Here is a 26,896-nt window from a genome sequence, read left to right as displayed (position 1 = left end):
AACTAAATAGAACAAAGAGCAGAATAGCAGTCAATAGGGGGGAGGGGAGAGGGAGAGAAGGGGGATAAGTAAGGGAAGGGTTTAATTAAAGAGCCTGTATGAAAGACTCATGGACATGGACAACGGGGAGGGATATGATTGTGGGAGAGGGGGTGGGTTGGGTGGGGGAGAGAAATTGGGGGAAAAGGGGACAACTGTAATTGAAAAACCAAAATAAAAAAATTAAAAAAAAAAAAAAAAAAAAAAAAGAATGAAAGGGCAGATGAAGTGCTTCCCAGAAAAGGTAAAGCTAAAAGAAGGAGTTTATTATCGCCAAGCTATTATTATATGAAATGTTAAAGGGACTTATTTAAGAAAAAGAAGATCAAAACTATGAACACTAAAATGACAACAAACTCACAACTATCAATAACTGAATCTAAAAAAAAAAAAAAAAAAAATTCAACTAAACAAACCAGAATAGGAACAGAATCGTAGGTATAGGGATCATTTGGAGGTTTATCATCTGGGGGGGTGGGGGGGGGATGGGGAGAAATGGGGAAATGGTGCAGGCATTAAGAAGCATAATTGGTTGGTACAAAATAGACAGGGGGAAGTTAACAATGATATAGGAAAGGGTGAAACCAAAGAACTTATATGCATGACCCATGGACATGAACTAAAGGGGATGGGATTGCTGGGGGAAGGGTGATACCGTGCAGAGGGGAGCAAAGGGGAAAAAAATTGGGACTACTGTAACAACATAATCAATAAAATATACTTAAAAAAAGAAATATGTTAGAAACAATTATTTCTGGGTGGCCAGGTTACAAATAATTTTAATTTTCTTTATACTTTTTTGCTTGTTCCAGATTTTCTACAATAAAAGTATATTATTTTTCTAAGTGGAAAAAAGTTTTTAAAAACTGAATTGCCACCAAAAACAGATTTATTATAAAAAGACTCTATCTTTTCCATAAACTTTGTCCTGGCACCATCACTCACTCCATAGTTAATGACTCCGACATGTCTCTCATATCTATCAAATTATCAGTCCTGTAAAGTCTTTCACCTCAACACTTCCTAAGTCTGCACTTCCCTTCCTGTGCTTCAGTCAGCTCTATAGTTTGGTTTAGGTCCTATTTACTTACTGCTGTTCAAAAGCTTCCTTTGACTCTCTGCTGTCCTGGGTTTTGAATCCTGATCCTGGGCCCTGCATGCACCATTCTCAGTGACTTGCCTCTAACCTGTTCTCATGTTAGTCCTCAAACTCCCCTATGCATGTCAACCAGACTGTCCTCTCCTGCACTGTGCTTTATGACACTACAATATTCCTTCTGTTCACAATAGACTTTGTTTATTTATTTACTACATAAATATTCACTGAACCAATTTCTTGTCAGGCAATCTGGAGCACAAAAAATGAATGAAACACAGTCCCTGTCTTGGAAGGGCTCACGGTCACCTTTTGGAGACAAAAATAAATAAAGTCGCATTTTGTATAAGTACTACTTATGTTAAATATGATATTTGGTGATGGAACTGCGATTTGAGCCCAGGTTGACCTGCCTCCAAAGCCATTTTGCTTCAATGTGAAGAAAGATAAAAGCCACTGTGGGAGCTGGTATGGCTGGCACCTGGTAGATGTCGAGGAGGAATAGGAGATGAGGCTGCAGAATGGCCATGTATGTCATGCTGATGGGTTAATACTTAATCCTCTTTGTAATTGGAATAACAGTAATTTATTAATGAATACTCCATGCCTCACTCTGTTCTAATAACTATGAGTTAAAGCACCTGTAACTTTTTATAAAGAAATGGAGACACAGAAAAAGTGATTTGCACAATGTCACACAGTAACTGTCTAACCTCAGAGTCTGAGCTCTTTACTACTGTGTTTTAATAATTTATGGGCTTACTTTTGTCTCTGCAAATAGATTGTAAAACATAAAAGGTCAGAGACTGTCTTAGGCATCCTTTGTATTCCTAGTAAAACCCTCTGCATTGACTTTAGTGAATATAAATTAAATTAGATTGGATTGAATTTAATTGATCTGGATAGAATTGAATAGCACAAAAAACTTTCAAGGTCTCCTGTGAAATACACATACTCCTACTTGCTTTGATAATCATCAAGATCTACATTGTGGGGAGAGAGGGAAGGGAAGAAAGGGACTGTTTATTCCACCACCTTAATTGAACTACATCTGTGTGGGCTGAATTCACACTACAGGAATACGTTGGAGATATTTTGGGTTCAGTTCCAGGCCACAACAATAAAGCAAGTTGTAATATTTTTGTTGGTAAAGGGTCTTGCCTTCAATTTGTAAAAAATGCACCATTTTCTGAAGTGCAATGAAGAAGATGTGCCTGCCTATATGTAGTCTCACGTGGCAGAGTTAGAATTCTTTCCAGTGGTAAGCTGTCACAGCTGTCCCCTCGTTGAACCTCCCATTGGCTTGAAACTCTAACTTGATTGAATGGCTCTGAGAACATGATCTGGAATATGTGAGGCTCCAGCTTTTCAAACTCACTTGCTCTAAGCCTGTAGTTTTTTGGAGGGAGAGAGTAAGCCCTGCTGGCCCAGATTCCAGCATAATACAGTCCTAATGTGTAAGTTTATAGGGGATGTTGTACAAATGAACATTTGTTTCCCATTTGGTCCCAAAGATAGAGCAGAACACATGTGACGAGTCTTACATTTTTCATGTAGGAATTGGTTGACTGACTTGCAGTCACAAATAGGAATGTCACGAAAGACTTGCACACTTTTGCGCACAAAGGGTGGGCCACGTGGAGCCTTTTCTGTTCACCCCGACTTCCTTACCCTAACTCTCTTAGTCAGGCGGGAGCCAGCTGCCATGAGATCATGTTAGGACACAGCACTTCTCATTCCAACCATAGCATAATTTTCGTTTTAGCAGAGCAGGCGGTGGAAGGGAGAGACAGGGAAGAATGAGACATCACACTGTTACCCCTCCTACTCTGGCTTCATCACAACTTTTTCTGTGGCACTGCTCCAACCACTCCACTAATCAATCATTCTTACCCTTGAGGCCAGGCTTCACAAGGGCATCTTTAACGGTAACAGCAGCTAATATTAATTGGGCACATTTACCAGGTACAAGACTCTGTTCCATTGGGAGGTCAGTGCCTGTAATTTCTGAGAAATGCATTCTTGATTCCTAGCAGGTTTTACTAGCTACAGAAACTGAGCTCCAGAGAAGGTTGGTGGATGGCCTGTGAAAGAGGAACTAAGACCCAGATCCAAGCTGTGCCCACAAAGCCCAGGCTCTTAGCCTTTGTGCTATTTGTTCTTGGCCACAAAATGTTTGGCCTCTAAATTTTTCCTGCTTCCACCTCCAACCAGAAGTCATTTATACTTCTAACAAATTCCCACCATGCTTTTTCTGTGTTTCTTATATAAGACCTACCAGTTATTCTATCCTATTATAGTTACTGATAGAAAGTGTTCACTTTTTCTATTAAACTGGAGGCATGGAGTCAGAACCCATTTCTTATTTCTTATTTTTCCTAACACCAATGTAAGTTATAGCACCTTTGGACAGGAATAAGCAAGTTTGTTTCTGATCATATCTGCTCCTTCTGAATACCTGCACCTTGACAGGAATTTGGGAATCTATAAAACTGTAAAAATGTTTTAGCTCAGATTTCCTAAGAAAAGTAAAGTTTCACCTGAGAAAGTTTGAATCATGGTTTTCCTAACAAGACCAGACAAATCATAACTATATTTCACCTTCCAGTGGCTCTCCCTTCAGATCCCCATTCCTTGCTGTCCTAGGACTGTTCAGAAATTGAACATCTCATTTATTCAAGGCCAGAGTTGAAGCACCCGTGGATCCTCTGGGCAGGTTGCAGGTGCCTTCATCTCATGTTGCTTCACTTTCAGACTTTAAAGGATATAGTCCTCATTAATTGTACTTTGAAGTTCTTCTCTTACATAAATTTATTCATGTGGATTTCATAACAGTCTTGGAAATACCTTCAGCAGCTATTTATTCTTCCAGGAATTCATAATTTGTTCTTCTCTCTCTCTCTCTCTCTCTCTCTCTCTCTCTCTCTCTCTCTCTCTCTCTCTCTCTCTCTCTCTCTCTCTCTCCCTCTCCCCTGCCACTTCCCCTCTTCTTTTCCCTCCCTCCCCCCCCCCTCCCTTTCCACACTGCTCCCCCCCCCCCGCCCTCTGCCACACACACACACACACACACAAAAGGCTGTTTCCCTCTTGGGCTGTAACAAATCAGAAGGATCTTAATTCATATCCTGACCCAGTTTTTTGCAGACGAGAAGTGTTTTGAATATAAACTCACCCCTATAATACTTCCCATGTTCCATCCTTAGACATCTTTCTGGATGTATTACTCAAGATTTTTATGTTTTTCTTTTTAATCTCTTCATAACCACTAATTTCTAGCTATACTAACATAGTATTCTGTTCATAATTATGTACAAATATTTGTCAGTAAATGAACCCATAGGAAAAAGGAGAAGAAAGAAAGTAGTGTGCCCAGGGTCACTGGTACAAGCAATGCCACACCTTCTCCTCCCTAAACAGGACATTCTGTCATAGCACCACCTTATCATCCATCCTGGGTAAGTTCAATAAATCACACAGGTGCTTACACTTGTCCTGAGATCAGTCATGATGTCTGTGCTGCCTGCTATGGAGCAAAGTCCACAGGTTGCTCAGATGTTACTGCCACCACCTTTGGCTCCCTCCATCAGCATAGCAGGGATTCTGGCAAATCCATACTGTGGTCCCTTCACCTGTGGCACAGAGCCAAATACTATTATCCCAGAAGGACACAGGTATGATTCCCTCTGTATTGCATTTGTTCGAAATCGTGGAGACAAAGAAGTCCCCAGAGCCATGCTGCTTGAACTCCTTGAGTGATCAATTCTTGCTCTTGCCACCATGACCTAAGGATACTGAATACCCTGCCACTCTCGTGGAGAGGAGTTTCTGGCAGACCTACTCAACCCTGCTGCTGATGCCATGACAGAACACAGAGGTGAGGTTTTGCCATTTGCTGAAGTTCAGGACAACACAGAAGTGTGGCCCAGTAGAGCCAGTGCTTACTTCCAGTTGCTACTCACTGGCTCTGCGCAGTGCAGGCCCTACAGTTTCACCCAGGAGCAGTGCTTGCTCAGGGGCTGCACCTTCCCTCAGAGTTCAGTTGGTCACGAGAGCTCCAGCTACATGGCTGTCTTATTTCACTCAGCCAGCCCAAGGGCATCATGCACCTGCCGACACTGGCCTTTGAACAGATTCTAGAGGCCACTCAATGAACATAGACCAGTACCCCTTCAGTGCCCAGCCGTTGGTGTAGAGGAAGTTCTGCCGGTTCTTCCTCCACCTACCTTCTGGAGGCATCTTCTCTCAGGCACCTCTCCTCTTGGTCAAGGTACTGTTATCAGACAAATGTTAATAACTGAATCTGCAAGGAAAGGGGCTGGAATTCAAGCCTTTTTACTCCAAAAAGACTAGTAAACTCCAAGTAAACTAGTGCGTGCAACTAGATATATGGGAGAAAGACTCTGCTGGATTCCACCCAGGGGCATGAAGCTCCTCCACTCACCTGCAGGGTCTGAGCCCAGGCCTGGGGACCACCCAGGCAGACTGTCATGCAAACAATTCTCTTACTGACTATAAACAGAGGCAGTACTAACTGAGTGCCACAAGTTTTTCCCAAGTAGGTTAACTTTTATTTCTGTTCATCTCTTTTCATTTAGAAATTTATTTATTATTGATATAAATTTCATGAGGAAATACTTGCAGAGAAAATATTTTAAAATTTTCCTTATATGTAAAAGATTTTTAATATATAATGAATAATGCCATAATCTAACATTTAGCATCTGGACTTAAACAAATAAAAATTTAGATGTCTCAGAGCACTGCTTTCTAGTTGGTGAATTGTGACCCACTAGTTAGGCATAATCAGCATGTGTAATGACAGACACAGAGTAGAACAGAACAGATTAGAAAATAGGAGTGCCTCACTCTTAGGCTAAGTATAGTTTCATGAATCTTTATTACAGCTACATGTGCATATAATTTTTTGTGTGTGTCTACACATTACCCATATGCATGTGTCTGTGTGTCCTGGGGTTCTGCATAAGAACCATGTCTTGTCAAGCAAAGGTTGAAAGTTGCAGCTTGTAGGGAGGTTTTCCCAGCCCCTGCCAAGTGCCCTCCCTCACTGCAGCCTCAGCCTCTTTGGATTCTGCTACCCCTTTTCCAGCTTCCAAAGGCTCTCTTCTTTCCTCAAAGCCAAATTTTACATTCCTGACTGGTTGTGCCATGTTTGAACCTTTGTTTTTTAATTCCTGGGAGATGACTGAAGGGAGTATCAGAAATAGTGATAGCAGGTGGGAGATAACTGACATTTCAGCATTCCCACGGGAATAACTCCTGCTGTTATTTTTAAACATTGCCCGGCTTAATGTAGAATTTCTGCTGTTCAAGATGCACACCACCACACCAGCCTCGTGCATGTTTATGGCTGTGTGTTAGCCCCGGCTGAGTGAGAGGTGCAGGGCCAAGTCTTTGGCAGATGTCCACCTGCCTGCATTTTAGAGGTAAGTCTATACAGAGAGCCCCGTAAAAGACCAGGAATGCTGCAGAAGGGCCCTTTTAGCTACTGAATTCCTCAGGGCACCATAGCAGGTCAGTCGTGCCCTGAGGAATTCAAATGTTTATAAAATAAGCAGACAGGTAAGTTCCTACTAGGTGCCACGCCCTCAAGTATCTGACCTGCTATCAGCTGCTGCCAGCATTCACAAACGACAGATTACTGAGATCTCACTGCTGTGCCTGGAGCTTTTGGAAAATGTCACCATCAGACATAGCGATTCAATTCCATAAGACAGCCTGGAATCGAGAGATTTTATGAAAAGGAGCACAGCAGTGCCAGGTTTCCAGCCCTTTGTGCCTAAATATTAATAGATACTTGGCATAAAATATATGTAGCTTTGTCATCTCTCTCAATAGTGGCAGAATGTGCATTTAATTCTCCATTTGCTTTCTGTGTCCCTGGATGACACTGTGACAAGCCAGTGCAATCTAACAGGTTGAAGCAGGGTCAGATGAACCTCCCAGTGGCCAGCAGTTTTTGTCAAGTCTCCTGACCTTCTTAAAATACAAAAAGAAAACAATGCAGTTTCAAAGATACTTTGTGTACTTCTGCTCATAGAATTGAATATAACTCAATTTAGCTGGGGATTGCAGGATGGCATCTAAAGCCAAGAGTTCACAGGAAAATCTTGCCAAGGCAAAGTAATGTGACAGGGGCTTATTTCCCAGGGGATGGTGAGGCAGAAGCCTTGAGTCCTACTCTATACCAGTTAGGTGACATAGCCCAGTCACTAGTCTCTGAGATGATTTCTGCACATGTCAAGTTCCTTATAGAGCAGCTCTGAGTATGCAGTGAGATACACACACAATACTTCTCTGAACCAGAGCACCACCCTTTCTGTTGTCTTTTGATTGCCTAGGTAACTGTGTCCTATGCAGAGCCATTGTGCTTTTTCACTCTGTAACTTGCCTCTCAGTAGTTACTAGCAAAGAATCATGCATGTGCAATTGCACAGAGGGTGGTGAGGCCATTGCTTGCTCACCTGAGACTCTGCAGTGCCTGTCATGGAGGAACAGCCTATACACCAGCTTTTCTAATCTTAGGCACACATCCATTATTCACCAGCCTGTCTCATCCTGGACATTATCTTACAGAAGTCACCGTGGCCACAGTGAACCTCATTTCTGAATCTTAGTCTGAAACTGATACTTAAATATTACGTTTCTTCAGTTTTAGGTTATTCTGTATGTCAGCTGACTATGAAAATGCTTTTTCTTTTTCTCCTCTTATGTGAAACTATATGAAGGTTTAGAATCTAAGAGCTGGCAATCATTTTCTCCTTTTTAGTGTAAATTATGAGATCAGCCTTCTGAGATATCAGTTGTTGAGCTTTGAGAGAAAAATATGTAAGGCATGGTTGTCAGAAAAAATGAGATGGACATAAAGATATTCATTTCTTTTTAAATGTTTTTACTTTCTTTTTTCACCATGCGCATAAGCAAAGGACACAAAACCATTTTGAGGCAGGGACCATTTGATGTCATCTCTCCTGGCAGAATAGATAATTATGCTCTTGAATGTCTCACATAAAAGAACTGATGGTTCTTGGAGAGAGTCCACCAGCTCAACGAAGAAACAGAGATTATGATTACAATGGTAATAGTCTTAATAAGTCTATATACATTATCTTTGCAGTGGAATACGGCGATTTGGATCTTGCTCAGCTGTGGGTATAGGCTGAATGACTTCCACTCAGTAGTCATGAAAATTAGATGGTGGTGATTTCTCATGAGAAAAGTAACCTTCCTAAATAAATGTCAGAAAAACACTGTATTTATCAGTGTGTCTACAGATGGTCCCATGAGTGCTGCCCATCAGTAATACTGTTGCTAAGTTGCAAAACAGGTGAGGAGGGGTGTGGTTGGGGGAACAGTAAGTGAGCTTTCACAGTCTGAATAATCAGGTATTGAAATGAGTGGAATTTTAAAAAGCAAGTTCAAGTATTGAATAAATCAAGGATTCTGTAGAGGAAATTAATAATACCACCATTTAACACCATGGAACATAGTCTGACATTGTAAGAACAGCAAATACAGTCTCAGGCATCTTCAGATCCCTATCACACTATTATAGGTCTCATTCTGCCCCTGGAGAGATTAGACTGTATTATGTAAAATCTTCAGAAACATTTCTACGTATATTGTTTATTAAGATTTAATCTTTTAGAGCAGTTTTAGATACACAGCAAAATGGAGGAGAAGGTGCATTTTCCACATTTCTCATCAACATTTCCATTTCTATTTATTTTCACAAATGACTAAAAACTTTTTTTGACAATGTTTAGCTTTCCAGATCTTTTCAATTTTTCTTAGGTTTTTCATGTTAAGAAATATTCATTTTTTTCAATAAACCTAGTGTAAGCTAAGCACTCATTTAGCCTTAGAGATATGGATCCCAGCATTCAGCACAGTATTTTTTACATAGGAAATAATTAATTAATTGCATAGAAGATGAAGAAAATGCATCCTTGAGAAATTCAGCATACTCATAATTTAATAGCTGGGTCAGAAGACAGAAGAGAAATATATGAATTGAAAAATCACAGTGAATTTAGTTATAATAGGCATGAAAAAGTGCTAATATCAGAAGATATTAAAGTAAAAAGATACTACATTTTGTTGGTATTTACACCTATGAAATTTCACTTTGAGGGGCTCTCAAATTTATAGTAAATTATATTTGTGGGGAAAAATTAAAATGAGATATGATCAATGTGAGTTTTACAGCAACAATAAAATAAGAATTTGCATTTCTGAGTAAGGTCTTAATACCCAATATTTTTCAAATAATGGACACAAGCACTATGTTTATTTAACCATTTAGCCACCAGGAATTATATACATTTTTACTGCAGAGATTAAGCTTCCTGTCATGTGACATTACATTAAATATGACATGGTATTATGTTTAGCTCTCACCTTTACCATTCTTGCTATATTTAACTGGAACTATTCAAAAGCTCAAGTAATGCATGGGGTGGTAGACCCTAAATAAATTTGCGATATCCATCTTTAAGGGCAGTTTGGAAAACTTAGGATTTCTTTTTTTTTTTTTTTTTTAAAGACACATTTATTCAGCGTCATGCTCAGACTATTACATTTAGCAATCAACAGCATGGGTGCAAAAAAAAAAAAAAGGAAAAAGGAAAAAAAAAACTACATTAAAAACCCCTTTTTGGAATGCTTTACACTTTCCACAGAACAGAAACTAAAATAACCTGTTATACAATTAGTCACAAATACAGTCCTTGAGTTTTCTGCCCATTCACATGAGTATTGTCTAAAACATGTCTTCTTTGTAGCAGCTAGGCCCTGCCACCACTGTGCTTGGCTGAGTTCACAAATCTGTTGTAACCTGTAGCTTCCCTGTCACTTCTCTGGCTCTCCTTTCCTGCTAACCTTTGTTTCCTGGTACTAATTAAAACCTTCTGCCACTGCCATAGCTACTGCTGCTGCTGGAACCGCCATAGCCACCTTAGTTTCGTGGTTTGGCAAAGTATTGGCCTCCACCACCATAAGGGCCAGAGCTTCTGCCTCCAAAGTTTCCTCCTTTCATGGGTCCAAAATTTGAAGATTGATTGTTGTAATTGCCAAAATCATTGTAGCTTCCGCCACCTCCAAAATTACTTCCATCATTACCAAATCCATTATAGCCACCCCCACTGCCACCATATCCACCACCACCATGGCTACCACCAAAGCCACCTCGACCACTGAAGTTTCCTCCATGACCAAAGTTGTCATTCCCACCAAAACCACCTCCACGACCACCTCCGAAGTTTCCAGAACCACTTCGACCTCTTTGGCTGGATGAAGCACTAGCCATCTCTTGCTTAGGTAGGGCTTTTCTCACTTCACAGTTGTGGCCATTTACAGTATGGTATTTCTGAATGACAATCTTGTCTACAGAGTCATGGTCATCAAAGGTAACAAAAGCGAAGCCTCTCTTTTTGCCACTGCCTCGGTCAGTCATGATTTCAATCACTTCAATTTTCCCATATTGTTCAAAATAATCTCTTAGGTGATGTTCCTCAGTGTCTTCTTTAATACCACCGACAAAAATCTTTTTCACAGTTAAGGGTGCACCAGGTCTTTGAGAATCTTCTCTTGAGACAGCCCTCTTTGGTTCCACAACTCTTCCGTCCACCTTGTGTGGTCTAGCATTCATGGCTGCATCCACCTCCTCCACAGTGGCGTATGTGACAAACCCAAAGCCTCTGGAGCGCTTGGTATTTGGATCTCTCATCACCACACAGTCTGTGAGCGTTCCCCATTGCTCAAAATGGCTCCTCAGACTCTCATCTGTTGTTTCAAAGCTCAAACCTCCAATAAAGAGCTTTCGTAGCTGTTCCGGCTCTTTGGGAGACTCTGACTTAGACATGACGACTTCAGGGCAGGAGACTTGAACGATGCTTACTCAGTGGCGTCCACCGGCAGAAAGAAAAAAAACTTAGGATTTCTTGATGGCTAATCTGAGAAATGCACATAAGTATATTTCATTTTTTGTACTTATGCTCCCAGTTAACTGTTCTGAAGCAGGTATACAGATTAGGACACTTTCAGCATTTGAAGACAGATCCTTTTTATGGGGATCTGTCTACAGCAACCATTTTACCTTGAACTCCAACAGAATACATAACCAACCAATATGACTTCATATACCAATTTTATTACTTATGGCTTATTTGCAACAGCATTATGTCCTAGTGTTTTGCTGGTTTTGTTGGAAATACCTAATATATTAATTTTTAAAACAAGCCTGGGTTTTAGTTGGATCCCAGCTTGCTGATTGTATAACTCTGCACAATTTACTTTTCAAAACCCAATATCTCCATCTGTAAAATGAAAACAGTAAGGTTTTGTGGAGAATAAAGGAGTAAATTGATCCTCATGATATACATGTCTTGCACATGACATGCACTTAATAATTGTTAGTGACAGGGTGGGCACAGAGCAAGGCCCTAAGGTCGCATAGTGCACAGCCTGCACAGATGGCCATGGTAGCCCTGCGTAGTTGGTGGTGCTTGTTGTTATTGAATCTATGGGGGAGAAGGTGTTCTGAGTTCAGAACACTAGCCTTGTTTTAAGTTGGAACTTTAAGTGAGTAGAAAATTAGAAAAACAAGTATTAGAGATTTTTGGAGTGGGGAGATCTCTGAGCTGAAGCAATGGTAATATTCTCAAAGGTTTGATTCTTAAAGAATGCACAGGAGGAAAGGGTATCCAAGTCAGGGAGAATGTTATGTGCTCACTCAAGTTAAGGTTTACATGAGGACCAATGCCAAGCTGTGAGGACAAGTGCCATCATGCAAATGCTGTCGAGGATGTGGAGAAGAAAAGGGAACCCTCTTGCACCATTGCTAAGAATGCAGACTGGTGCAGCCATGGTGGAAAACAATATTGAGGCTCCTCAAAAAATTAAAAAATAGAATTGCTTTATGACACAGTGTTTTCACTTCTGGGAATATATCCTAGGAATCCCAAAACTCTAGTTCAAAAGAATATGCATCCCTACATCCATTGTAGCAATATTTACAATAGCCAAGACCTGGAAGTGACTTAAGTGCCCATCAATAGGCAAGTGGATAGAAAGTGGTGGTATATACACAATGAAATACTACATGGCCATAAAAAAGAATGAAATCTTAACATTTGCAATAGCATGGATGGACCGAGAGGGTATTATGCTCAGTGAAATAAGTCAGTAAGAGAAAGACAAATACCTTATGATTTGATTTATATGTGGAATCTAAAGAACAAAATAAGTGAACAAAATTGGAACAGACCCATAGGCACAGAGAGTGAACTGATGGTTGCCAGAGGGGAGGGGCATTAGGGATCTGGGTGACAAAGGTGAAGGGATAGAGGGGTACAAATTGGCAGTTACAGAATAGTCACGGGGATGTAAAGTACAGCACAGGGAATACAGTCAATATTATTGTAATAGCTATGCATGGTGTCAGATGGGTACTGAAACTATTGGGGGAAATGCTTTGTAAAGTATATGATTGTCTTACCATTATGCTATACACCTGAAACCAATACAAAATAATATTGAAAGGAAACTGTAAATGAAAAACTAAAGTGCTGTCCTGTAATTTTCACTAGGAAAACATCTGAAGATAATCAGCCTCTTAGAATGACAGCTGGTTATGAGCCCAGGGACCTTCAGTTCTGAAAGTCTCTTTACTCAGAGGGCACACATCTGGAAGGATCCTGTCAACCTAAGGAACCCCTTCCCTCACAGCCCCAGTCCTTTACTGCAGCCCCTGTGAGCTGTGGAAGCCTCACTGTGTCACTGTGACCCTGTGGGTGGAGGAAACAGGGCTGGCTGTAATCAGTGAATAGTCCTGCCAGTCAGAGCTGCTGTCCCTCAAAACAGGACTCCACCCTCTGAATGGAGCAGATTTCATAGCTGCCTGACCAAGTATCCCTGAGGGATTTCTGGGAGCTGAAAACCACAGCAGGGCTTTCTCCTGACAGCATGACTCTTAAGACAAGAAAAAGAGATAATTTTAGACTACAAACTTTGACCTCATGAACAGAAGGAGAATGGTATAAATAAAGAAAGATAAAGTGGAAGAAACTTATAATAAGCAGAAAAATGATAGGATTTAAACCACTGGGCCCTAAGATCATATACAATTTTTAAAATACCATAAAAACTAATACTGGAGAGTTTAAATCTTAACTCACCCATCATTACTTTTGTTTTATGGTAATGCAAATGATTAGGAGCTGCTCAATATTATATATGATGCTGCCCCCTATTGTCTATTTTCCTTGGCTGTGTACAGAATGCCTTGCCTGCCCTCCAGAGAGTATTGGTTTCCTATGTCTGCTGTAACACAGCACCACACTTGTAGTCTCTTAAAGCAACATGGATCTGTTCTCTTCCATTTCTGAAGTTCAGAAGTCTAAAATAGGCAGCAGGGCTGCATTCCTCCTGGAGGCTCTGGGGAAAATCCTTTCCTGGCCTTTCCCAGCATCTAGAGGCTGCTAGTCCTCCTGGCTGATGGCTCTGCTCTCTGACTTTGGCCTCCATAGCCACAGCTCCCTCTCTCACACTGACCCCCCACCTCACCTCTAAGGATCCTTGTGGTTGTACTTAGGTCCCACCCAGCTAACTCAAGATATCTCTCCATCTTAAGATCTTTAACTTCATCTCACCTGTGAAGTCCCTTTGCCATACAAGGTGACATACCCATACGTTCCTGGGATTAGGCTGTTGGCATCTTGGAGGGGCTCTTAGTGAGCCAGCCACGCTGACACTGTGGAGTGTGTTAGACCAACAGCCTAGACTGATATCAATCAGCGTAGAAAAAGGGAAAATGTGGGCAGTGGAAGGTATGCGAGGTCTGTCTGTTCCTGTGCAGAATTTTATGTGTTAGGGTGATTGGTGATGTGGGCCATGAAAGAATTCACAAAGAGAAGAAAACTCAGTGAGCAGAGTTTTAGTTTACTTTCCCAAGAGAGGGAAAGGGCTAGGTGCGGAGATCTGCACCAGTCCCGAGGGGCTAGGGCTTTGGGCTTTTATTGTGTAATGGCGTGGTTGTAGAGCAGGGTGTTTCAGTTGGGCTAAAACTTGTTTCAATGTTATCTTTGGATGCAGGGTCTGGTCCAGTCTGGTTGTTGTGGTCTGATATGTCCTGATTCAAGAGTTCCTGGAGCCTCTGTGCCTTCAGGGTGCTTCCAATAATTTTCTAGTCTTGAGGATAAAGGCTCAAAAAACAATTAGACTCAGTCATGCTTTATGGGGTCCAGCCAGCTCTCACAAAGAGGACCTGAAAAAGGGGCTTATGTCCTATTACTATGGTTTCATACATTTTCTATGTGAAAAATGAAAATGTATTCAAGTATTACATCTAGAAAGTGGGAGTTTCTCCCTTAACATTCTAGAAACTATTATGTCCAGAGCCTCTTCATCCCCTGTTCTGCAGCATTTGGGTCATTTTCCAGGGTAACAGAGCCCACTACTGGCAGTCCTGCCATGAGCTCCAGGCAGACCATATTGAAGCCTGCTCATTTCCTCCCAGTGCACAGTTATCTTTGCATCGTATTTAGCACACAACTTGGTCACCATCCCTGCCCCCCCCAGCAGTAACAGGAATGCACAATTTAGCAAAGTGGTGTGCAGAGCAGCAGGAAGAAAGTTCACAGTAGATAGCTTCCCTGATTGGAGGAGTCTGGGTAAGCAGATGGCTCCCTTGCTGCAGAGAAGGTTGTTGGGTGACAGTCTGTGTACTGACAGTGCCTGAGCAGCTGCCTGTGGAGAAGAGGTTGAAATTCAATGGCTGAGGCAGATGGAAGAACTCCATGGGTTGCAAAGCCAGGGGCTCAGGGGTAGGAGCACCTGATGCACTTGGAAGCTGGGAGATTGGGAATTGCTCAGTGATGCTCCGCACAGATGCGATCCACAGCTTCTTAGCAGCTGCCCTGGTCTCTCATTCTCTTCCCACTGGGACAATGTGTGCAGGCCAGAGCCCAGGACTGGCCTTTGTCCATCCTTACCTCTGTACAGCCATGTGATCAGTGGAGAGAGCTGAGCTCGTGAGCGAGATAGGTATTCATTTCAGATAAGATATATATGAGTATTAATGCCCTACTGCTATATAACAAAGAACCACAAATTTATTGACTTAAAACAACATGTTCATTTTCTTGCAGTTCTGTAGAATAGAAGTCCAACGTGGATCTCACTGCACTAAAATCAAGGACGTAATTTCTCTGGAGACTGTAGGGGAGAATCTTTTCTTGCCCCTTCCACCTTCTAAAAGGGGTGGATGATCCTTGGCTCAGGGCTCCTTCCTCCATCTGCAAAGCTGGGACAAGTCCTTCCACTATCTCTCTGATTCTCTTCATATGCACACCTTGCTCTTCTGTCTCCTTTGATAGCTGAAATCTGAAACTCCTGGGGTTATGCCATTCTCTTCCAAAGTAATGTTACCGGTTGTATGGCTGCATCTCAGTTGGAGAGCTGTGAGTGAGGACATGGTAATGTGGATGAAGAGGGGGTGCTGGCATATATGTCACCTGGAGTTAGAATCACAGGGAGGTGTGGGCCATGGAAAGAAAAGGACAAGGGGGACAGAACAAGATGTATGTCCTGAGATTCTGAATTTTTTATGTTACTGAAATGTCATTTGTCAAATAAATGTTTAAATGCTTCTAGAAAACATACATTGTTTTTATTTCTCAGAGGAAGTAATTCATGATAAAATCATAAAGAAGTTAGACAGATATTTATTAACTTAGACAGTGTTGATACAATAGTATTACAAAGACTTTTTAGAAAAATATGAGTTCTGTGCGACTTGTATTAATTAAAATTTCCATATTTATATCCCATCTATCTGTTGTACTCCATGTGACAACTCTGTGAAAATATAAAAATAGACCTGTATCAAACAGAAACAGGTTTCCATAAAAGTCAAGCAAAGTAGACAAAAAGAAGAGGGAAACATATTTTATTACCTTTTTTTTTTTTTTTTTTTTGGTCCATTACCTCCGTTTTTCTGGATTTATTTAAAAACCCTGTTCATGTGGGCGAGAATTTAAATTTATGGTTAAACAAACATATCTGTTAGACCTGAATCCATATAAGGAAATTAATGTTCATCCTGGTTCCAGTGGTCTTTTGAAATTTTAAAATCTAGATTGGTTTAGTAGCCTTAGACAGTTCTTTTCATTCCAAGATAATTGTCAGCTCTTCTTCACTTTCCTCCATTCCTGTTACACTCTAAAGCCTGAACAAGTGCCTTTCCTTAGTTGATACTGGATAACTGAATAGGGAATAACAGAAAATAATGCCTTTCTGAAGCCGAAGTCTAGTGGGAAACACAGGATAGACTAACTCAAAATGTCTTTAATTTCCCAAAGGGCATTCAGATGAATAAGTTAACAAGCTTTCACTTGAAAGGTGAACTTCACTTCCTTGTGCAGTGTGATGAAAGACACTGTGCCCCAAAGTACATTGAGAAGGGAATGTGTGGTATAAGCTTAGCAGGCAAGTATGATATTCTGATCAGTCATAGGTTCTGGTCAGTACAGTCTCAGAATTTGGGGAGCTGTTAAGAGTCTTTAGTCCAAGTCTTCTATTTTTCCAATGAGAAAACTGAAGTTGAGAGAGAAGTGTCCTTCCCAGGATCACACAGATAACTAGCAGAGATCTGCATCACAAATCCTCAAACCTCAGAATGCTACTTTTCTGAAGTAGGATAAAATAAAATAAACATACCACAAACATTTTACACAGCTTACCTTCTTGATGCTGCAGAGCTAAGCCATGGTGGACAAAAACCGAGTCAAAGTTGGAAAGTCTGGCTTCTGAGTCCCAGCGATCTCTCTGTGTGACCTTGGGCAAGGCACTCAGTCTCTCTGGGCCCCAGTTTTCTCATCTGTGGGGTGAGAGTGACAGCTGTCTCACAGGGTGGATTTGAGTATCAAATGAAACAGCAGGTGTGAAGATACTTACCAAATTGTGAAGTTCCATGTAAATGTGAGGTATTATTATTTTTTGTTGCTGGGATCTTCTGTCACCTCAAAGCTTTTGTTATGTGGGACTTCTGGTAGTAGAAAATTCTAGCTGAGAAAGTGCAGGGTAATACCTGATTTTACTCTGCACTTATTGATCCCATAACGTGACTTGATGCCCTGGCTGGTTTAGCTCAGTGGATTGAGCGTCGGCCTGCGAGCTAAGTGTCGCTGGTTCGATCTTCCAGTCAGGGTACATCAGAGAAGGAAAACTCTGACTCCAAAAAACCTCCGCTGCCTTGCGGCATACCTCTTCAGGGGAAAGGCTAAGGGAGTAAACCCCGACAGAAAATCCGGAGCCGGAGTCCCTAAGGTGGTTTGACGTTGTAGTCAACACCGGCAACTCCTGCGGCGCACCTGAACCCAAGCTGTATCGACTCCGTCTTTCCCTTGGACCCTTCAGCTGCGAAGAGAGGGGGGGTCTGCTGCATGGGCAACAGCAGACCCTCCATATTACCCTGCCCAGGCTCTGTAGCTTCAGCGTCATCGCAAGATGTCGATTCAACACGGGAGGAGACAGATACCATGTCACTCCCGAGTCGGACTGCACAGCCATTCTTGGCGGTGCAGATAGACTCTTAAGAAGCTACACCATCGTCTCTCGAGACGGACGGCTGCCGACGACGGAACGTGACTTGAAAATACCATAAAATTGAGGGCTGCTTTTAAGAGTAAGCTTTCAAAAGAAGTGTGATTTTTACTTCAGTAGCTCTCCATCCACAACCATAAAGAAAAATGACATTGGAATATATTCTGATTAATGTTTTAGCCAGGTATCACTTTTTTTCCTTCTAAGAACAGGTCTATTAACTAATTTTGATTTTTTTCCTCTCAAATTTGGCGGCTCTGCGTGAATATCAAATACAGTAAATGGAGAATCTGTTCCCTTCTCTCATCACTGAAAAGTGGTACAGAGAGCTAGAGTAGGCACTTCAGCATGTAGCTGCTCTAGGGAACCTTAAATCACAGAAACAATACAACTCATAGATGGGTGATCTCAGAGGAAAGCGTGTGGGGTGGCTCATCTTCTTGTGTTCAGAGGGCAGAAGGGAGCTGCCACCAGCAACTCAACTCAGTGGCTCCACAGATGGAAATTTCCCCAGCTTTGCATGTAGAGATTGTCCAAGATATAAAGACAATTGTCTAAATAAAAATAGAAAGAATAAGAATTATTGGGTGGAACACATAAATCCTTTTTCCATCTCTAAGATTCAGTTGTCAGTCTACACAAAGTTGACCCTGCTTTTTTGTGGTAAAATGGGGATAATGTATCATCTGAATGATTGAAACCCAGAGATAATCACCAAACTTTATTTTTGCCAATGGTTTCAAATTTCTTTATAGAAAAAAATGTTTTCTACTAAGGGCATCAATTAATTGATGTTAATTTTACCTCTTTTTCTGCATTTAATATTCTCTATTTTGAATAAAGTAAGAAAAGTAGGAGGAAAGAGAAAGGCAACGAATATTGATAAAGCCAGTTTTCAATGTATATATTACAACATGTGTTTATAAGATTAGAAATATTTAAGTACTTATTTATGTGGTTTGGTTATAGAAATAAGAAAAGACAGAAGGAAAAAAAAAGATATGACCTGTAAGTAGTAAAAAGCTTCATAAAACTTAGAAAAAGGGTATAATGTTTATGAAGCACTGTCAGATATTCACAGTGGATGGCTATCATTTCAGTTGCTCTCTTTTTGTGCAGACGCCCTCCTTCATTCAGTGCAGGGATGTTGTAAACTCCCTGGTCACTGGGTCTTCCTGTCTTACTGAGACCCCTGGTTCCCTCACACTTCATTGGCTGCTCCTTTCCAGTTTCCATGCTGGCTCCTCTCCTCTGCAACCCTTAATTTGGAATGTCTCCAGAAACTGGGTCCCAAGCCTCTGTTTACTCATTATCTGCTTTCTCAGAGGTCATCTCCTCCAATCCTGTACTGATACCCAAACTGTATTCTGGTCCTTATATCTCCCCAAAATATTCAACTCATATTCTAAATATGTTCACTTGGAGGTCTCAGAGGCATTTCAGGTTTAACGTGGCCAAAGTAAAAATTGGTTTTCTACTACATAACCTGTTCTTCCCCCAATTTTCCCATTTCAATAGATAGCAATATCAGTCCACCTTCAGACAAAATATCTAAGGCTTATTGTTGATTATTTTCTTACATTCACCCTTCACATTCAGTCTGAATTCACAACAGATCGTAGTTCCTGTTCCATTATCAACACTCCAGTAGAAACCACCATTGTCTCTGACCCTCACCTATCATAATAGCTCCCAATTATCTCCCTGTTCCCATTCATATCCCTTTCAGTCATTTCGCTACATGGCAGCCAGTGATATTTTAAAAACACAAATAATATTTATCACACCCTCCTTCCCCCATTTTTAATTCCCCAGAGACATCCCATCTCACCTGCAATAAAATCCACACTCTGCCTGGTTTACAAAGCCCCTGACATCATCTGGATCCTGTCTAGTTCTCCAATATCATTTTGTATCACTCTTCCCTTTTTAAAACCCCAACTATACTGGTTTACTTTTCATGTCTCTAACACACCAAATATGTTCCTACTGTAGAGCCTTGGCATATGCTATTAAGCTGTTTCTGGGCTGGAAGCTCTTACTCCTCATTTCTGAGGGCTGGCTCCTGCTTAATATTCCTATGTCAGCCTAATTCATCTCCTCAGGATGCCGCCCCTGACACTGATCTAAAGTAATTGTTCTCTAGCCCGTCCTCTCCTGTGTACTTGATACTGTTTGACATTTTCTTATTTATCTATTTCTTTTTTTTTATATTGCAGAAGCTATCTAATCTATTCTTTTTAAAAAATTTTATTGATAATGCTGTTACAGTTGTTCCAATTTCTTTTCCCTCTGCTCCCCTCCACCCTGTGACCCCCTTCCCTTCAGCTGTCCCCCCCCCACTTAGTCCATGCCCATTGGTTGTGCATATAGTTCTTCTCAACACCTTCCTGTCTACTCCATTCCCTCCTACTATGCTTAATTCCTGCATCGTCTCCCTCCCTTTCCCCCCTTGCCCCTCTCCACTGACCTCCCCCAATATGTTCCCCATACCTATAATGTGTCTTGGTGTGGTTCTCCCTGGGTCCAGTTTATCTGGAACTCTCTGTGCTTCCTGGACCTGTAAGTCTATTTCCTTCCCCAAGTTAGGGAAGTTCTGCTTCATTATTTTTTTCACATAATTTTTCAATTTCTAGTTCTTCTTATTCACCCTCTGGCAATACTATAATTCAAATGTTCATTCGCTTATAGCTGTCCCAGATGTTTCTGAGACTCTCCTCATATTCTTCACTTTTTGTTTCCTCTTTCTGCACTGGTTGACTGTTTGTTCCTTCCCTATGTTCTGATTTGTTGATTTGATCACTGGTTTTCCTTTCCTCACCACTTGTCTCGTATGTATTTTTGTTCATTTCAGCAGGACTAGCCTTCATTCCTTCCCTGTCTTGATTAAGTCCCACTGTTAGGTCTGTAAGCTGCCTTATGACTATAGCTCTGAACTGAGCCTCAGAAAGATTTTCTATTTGTTCATCAGTTAAGTCCCACCTTTGCTTTTTGGTTAGCTGCATGATTGGTATTTCAATCATTAATTCTGCCATTCTGACAATTTTGTTTATCTTTCCTTCTTGGGCGGGACGCTGTCACACCTCCTACGCTATATTGGGTGGAGCCCCGTGTACTTGTCACAACCCGGCAACCCTTCTCACCACACTGTGGTGCTTTGCGTGGGGGCTGGGATCCAAGATGGATTCTTGCTGTTCACTCTCTGCTGAGAGACCGGGAGCCTCCTCCTCCATCCCCACGCCCTCTGGGCCTCACCATCTGAGATAATGGGGGTCTGCCTTACCCGGCGTTGGAATCGAGAGCTAATGGGTCTGGTCTGCAGTCAGGGTTGCTTCCCGGGCACTTCTCTCTTCCCCTTAAATACGGGTGCCTGTGCTTACCAGGTCCCGCTACTCTTTGTTGCAGCTGCCACCTCCAGCAGAGCTTGATCTTTCAGCCGTGGCTTCGCCCCTCCTACCCATATGGATGAGCACCACTTGTTTATAACTTCTTATGTTGAACTTCCATGTAGCTTTATTTTCTGGGACTTCTGGTTATTTCTGGTTTTGTGGTAGTTGTATCCTTCTTAGTCGTGGAGGGGAACAGAGCATATCGGTCTAGGCCTCCATCTTGGCTGGAAGCCCTTGTTTTTGTCTTTAGTCTGTGAGTGGTCATACACAGTCATAATGCGAAGTCTGAGAGAAGGGCCCTCTGTGGTGTCACTCACCACAGAAGCTCAGTGCTTGGAACAGTGCACACAGTGGATGCTCGAAAAACATATTTCAAACAAATTAATGAACAAATCTGTTATATGGGAAATTGGTGACCTTTTCTGATTTATTTCATAGCAAGGTCTTTAATGATTTAACTAACTCCTAAAGACTAATCAATAAAATAAAATTAAAACACTGTCATCTGGCCAATTTAGTTTACTGAAACCTTTCTTCTGCATTTGTGATCAGGGCTGCAATAAAGAAAAAGCAGACGACACTGTAAATCTGATAGAATCCGATTAAATGCATGGAAGACATTAATGATACTTGGGCATGGAATCTTTACAACCTATAGCCTCCTCATTCTCATTAATTTGATGAGACTGTAGCCATAAACTTCAAGTAGCTTGGCAGAAATGGAAAGCTTGTAAGCTAAGAACTCCTGTGATGCATGTCTCAGTTCCTTCCCCATTCTTCCCTCCTTTCTGCTGATACAAGATGAAATGAAAAGTATAGCAGACATGCTACCAGGACATTCTCAGTCAGAATGAACATACCACAAGTTCTCACCTGTGCATCTGGAGTTCCTGTTTGAACAGATGTTCATCTGACTCTCAGCTAAGCTACACCCTTTCCCAAAGGAGTTTCCTAAGGCAAAGCCCGTTGGCTCATTAAAATATCCAAGGACAAGAACTTCTCATTAAAGTACCGTTTGTGGCATTCTAATCTCATGACACTGTTAAGACTATAGTTTATGGAGTTTTGTATAAGAAGAACATAGAACATTTCCCATTTGAATTTTGCTTTTGTGATTTAGTATTGAAGATACTTTACATGGCCTGTGGCCAGTGTCCCATTCTTCCTTTCTCATTTCACAACTGCAGAATGCTACTGGTATAGTTTTCCTGTTTTAAGCCCCACCCTTCCTGTTGCTAAGCAGATGAATGGATTGCATAAATTTTTAATTACGCAGCTGTGACAATGAAAAAGACAAGACAGAGGTGGCCAGAAATGAGGACAGCTACTTTTAACACTTGGGATTTAGGATTAGATGAGGAAGAAAGAGTCAAAAAGCAATAGGTGAAGTGATCATAAATAAAAATTTGATTAATAGTTACCCACTGGGAGAATTTGGAAACAGGAATATCCCTCCCTTTGCCTTAATTTACATATATTTTTCAGACAGACCAGAGCAAACACATTCTCTTTTAAGAAATTTGATTTATTGAATTGAGCTGTTTCCTCATTATAAAGGCAATTTCCTATCATGTCCAAAAGAAAAAAGGAAATTATAGAAGGAAAAAAATGACACACAATTTTACTACGTTAATACAAGCCCAATTAGCATTTGTGCATGCGTATTTCCTTCAGAGATTTGTACTCATTGTATTAGATTGATTAGTTTGTGTATTCATGTCTAGTTATAATGTACATAACTTTTACCTTTAGTTTTAGAATATTTATTGAGTAGCAGTTATTAATGTAGTTTAATATTTCAAGTTAGGTTGACTCCCAAATATGAAGTCAGTTCTAAATCTGCATGTAGAAAAGGAGCATGTTTATGTTTCTGACCCACAAAAAAAAGGGTTAACATCACTCATCTCATTTAATGAACTTTTTAATAAAACAAGTCTAATATGGTTGGTATACACCAAACATTTGGTTCTCATCAGGTCACCTGTGGTTTACCACAGAAATTTCCCACAAAACCACCATTGAATCAGTTGTAAAGATTTTCTTTTGGAGTTCTAACACCTATTGTTTACTGACTCTCCTCACCTGTGTGACGCGAATAAGCGCAAAGCAGGTTCTGGCTCCACAGAAAAGGGTGAACAGTGTGTACAAGCATAAACAGCACACCATCTGGTTGTAAGACCTAGGTATTTGGTTGTCTCAGATGAGGCATTCCCCTTCAGACACATTAATGGTTTCTCAAAGAGCTCCTTTGCAAATAGCTGCCCAAAGAGCAAATAATGACCTCAAAAAGGCATGCTGCAAACAGGACACCAGAGGGCGCTAGAACAATGCCGTAATGTGCCACTGCTTTTCCCTTAGCTTTGCTGTTCAAAACTTTTAAAAAGAAGAAAGCTTTTTAAATAATGCTCTACCATTGTGATGTGAATCAAACATTGTGCATATTCTTCCAGAATTGTGACTTTGCCCTCTTCAAAGAGCCAGTCATGTGTGTTAAAATGTTCAGGAGTTCTAGTCTGCTAACTGTTGAATAGTTATGAATTATTTCCAAACCTGCTTTTAAAATCATAGAATGTGGTCATTTGATCTGTATTTTCCTCCAGTTGAATTTCAAATAAAGCATGAATGCATCAGGATCAAGTAGCAGTGCTGAAGAAATATAAGTATGGGTAGTTAGGTAATTATACTGGCATTTATTTATATATAATATGTGTAGTTAGAAAACTATCATGGCACTTATTCAGGAACAACCATTTAGGTTAACCAGGAGAAATTTTTTAAAAACTAAATAAACTTTTTGTTTAGCATAATTTACTTTTCAAAAAAATATATACTTAGTGCCTAATAGTTCTGTGTCTTTGTGCCTAAAATTGTCTTTTAAACCATCCCTGCCCTGGCAGTCTACTTGAAAAGGCAAAAGATTTTTTCACTTTAAGACGTTACCACATGACAACTTAAATAAACCAGGAGATAAATAATACATACAAAACATACAAGATTTTGAAAATGTGTATCATATAAAATCATATGTATTTAAAGGATGGAGATACCACAGGCCTGGAGGGTTAGGAGACTTGTAGAATGGGAGGAACTATTTAGGATGGGTGGAATTTAGTTCAGCAGAAAACAGGCGGTGGCAGAATAGTAGCCAAGCCAGAAGGAACAGTAAGCAAGGATATACCAACATCTCTTCATCCTTCCACAGGAAGATCCCAGTCCCAACTAGTAAATGCCATTTGTTTTTAGATGATTTCCTTGTTTTAATGTTGTCATTGGATTTTTTGTTGGTGGTTGGTTTTGTTTTAGAGTTTGTTTTCTCTACTGTAGGGGTGATTCTTTTACCAGGAAACAAACATCCCAACATCATTCTTCATCCCCAGTATTGCCGATATTTTTTCATGGCCTCTCCTAACTCTGTTGCAGCCAGATAGTGTGTGCTGCTTGGATGCCTCAGGAGTTTGGGGCTCACATCCTCAGTGTTCCCACAGATCTTCATCCAGGTCACACTGTCTCCTTACACACATGGGAATGTGTCATCTCCTTCAGGGGGAGAGTTCCTCAGGGTAGAATCTTGGCCTGATTTCACCTTTGTAGTCCTAATGCTCATTGTGCATTAATCACTTAATAAATTTTTCTTATATAATTAAAACTCTGTCGGATAATAGACTGATGGATGCCTGATGGGAGGGGTTTGGGGGACTGGGTGGAAAGGGGAAGGGATTGAGAAGTACAGATTGGTAGTTTCACAGTAGTCACTGGGATGTAAAGTACAGCATAGGCAATATAGAATAGCATTGTAATAACTATGTGTGGTGCCAGAAAGGTACCAGAAATAGCATGTGGGACCACTTTATAAAGTTCCTGTTTATGATTGTCTAACCGTTAGGCTGTACACCAAAAAGTTAATACAAAATAATGTTGAATGTTAACTATAATTGAAAAATAAAATAAACTATCTATTTGTAACAAGCAAACTAAAACAAACAAAAACAAGCTGATAAGTACATACAACGCGTGGGTTACCAGAGGGGAAAGGGGTGGGAGGCTAAGTAAAGTGGGTAAAGGAGTCAAATTGGTGGTGAGCATACAAATATTGAATTATAATGTTTTATGTCTGAAATTTATATCATGTTATTAACCAATGTTACCTCAATACAGTGAATAAAAAACAAAAACTAAAAAGTAAAATAAAATGCACTTTGAGAAAAATATCTTTTTATTAGTATAAGGGCCATATAAATGTATTGTGGAAAATTAGAAAATAGGTGAAACAAAAATATTTTTATAACACCATATTACCATGCAGTTCACTAACACCTAATATCTATCCCTCAAAATATTTTCTATGCCTATCTGTATAAATCTGTCTGTGTTTCTATCTCTCTATCTCTATCAGTATTTTTAATGAGGTTATACTCTAATACATTTAATTTTATAGCCTATGTTTCTTCATTTAATAATCTCTACATTGATTTTCATGTGATGGTTCCTATCAACAACTGCATAAAAATCTCCCTAGGAAATGCTTGTTAAAATTCATGTTCCTGGGCCCTGGCTTGGATCGACAGGTTTAGAGTCTTCAGTGTTGTGGCTCCAAATTTGTATTTTAGCAAATGTTGTCTAAATGTTCATATCCCTGTCACTAATCCACAGCAACATTTTGGGTACAGAATAGATGTCCACTGTATAGATACATTGATTTAATCAATGAATTTAACCAATCACAGAAGTTTACTTTTCAATGATCGTGAACCAGGTGATAAACATCATTAAGTGATGAGCATGGAAAGTTGAGAAGATAAACTCCTTAAATCTCTGGAAGTGGTAACAGATTTATTCATTAAGTGGTAATATAAAGCATTTAAAATTTGTGCTTAATATTGATAGAAGGAGATCTTTGATGTGATTACAAAGTCACAGATAGATCATCATAAAATGGACTGAACTAAAACTACTGCAGAAGCCTTTCTTTCTTCCTTCTGCCGTCTCCCCACCCCCTTTTATTTCATGGGCCATGGGGACATGAATCTGTGTGTGTGCGTGGTAGCTGGATTACTCAGACCCCATATTTACTGCTCTTCCCTCTGGGTTCTGCAGACACACTGAATCCTTTGAGTCTGCTGACTGAGGCTTTCTTAGCTCCAGTTAATACCACTGATTAAGTTGCAATCAATAAACTCTGCCCAAACCAATTTTTCATCCTGATATGTGTTAATATACTTCATCCATTTTTTAAATTCTTCACTGCTACAGAAGAAAGTCTGCCAGAATTTTTTTACTATTTCTCTACTTTCAATTATTTTTTTGTAGTTTTCCAGTTTCATGTTGTAATGAAATGTTCACTGGAATTAAAAGTGAATAGCTTAGAATTAGGTAATTAATTACATGAAACTTCAATTGTAATTACTAATTGATCCCTACTTACCTGGGTGACACCTGGTGGCAGTGAGTTTTACAGTGCCATAAAGGACAGATGGCAAGGTTCCATTTGACCTGTCATGTATGAGGTCCGGTAAGTAGGTCAAGAAAATGTTTTTCAAAGATCTCAGGTGGGTCACATTTTCCCAGAAGGCTGAATGTACACCTAGACACCATTAAGTTGATATTTTCTAATCTATTTGGCACAATATTACAGCTCTGTTTTAAAACAATAGATGAGCTTTACAATCCTATTCATTTGTTCATTAAATGAGCCCTTACTGAGTACAGACAGCATACCAGGCACAGAGACTCAATCATGAACAGAAAGACTGTT

At 40.4% G+C, this 26,896-nt stretch overlaps 1 protein-coding gene and 1 pseudogene across 1 annotated transcript in view; one reads left to right on the top strand and one right to left on the bottom strand.

Moving 5' to 3' along the window:
* The window catches only part of FRY (FRY microtubule binding protein), a 619,856-nt gene that overhangs the window by 51,719 nt on the left and 541,241 nt on the right, over positions 1–26,896 (top strand). The window lies entirely within an intron of this gene.
* Positions 9,781–11,069, bottom strand: LOC150012372 (heterogeneous nuclear ribonucleoprotein A1-like; annotated as a pseudogene).

The sequence above is a fragment of the Furipterus horrens genome, unplaced genomic scaffold (assembly GCF_987537825.1).
Source record: "Furipterus horrens unplaced genomic scaffold, mFurHor1.1.pri manual_scaffold_4, whole genome shotgun sequence".
In the NCBI taxonomy this organism is placed as follows: domain Eukaryota; kingdom Metazoa; phylum Chordata; class Mammalia; order Chiroptera; family Furipteridae; genus Furipterus; species Furipterus horrens.
The sequence above is the reverse complement of the archived record's forward strand: the minus strand, read 5'-3'. Positions and strand labels throughout refer to the sequence as shown.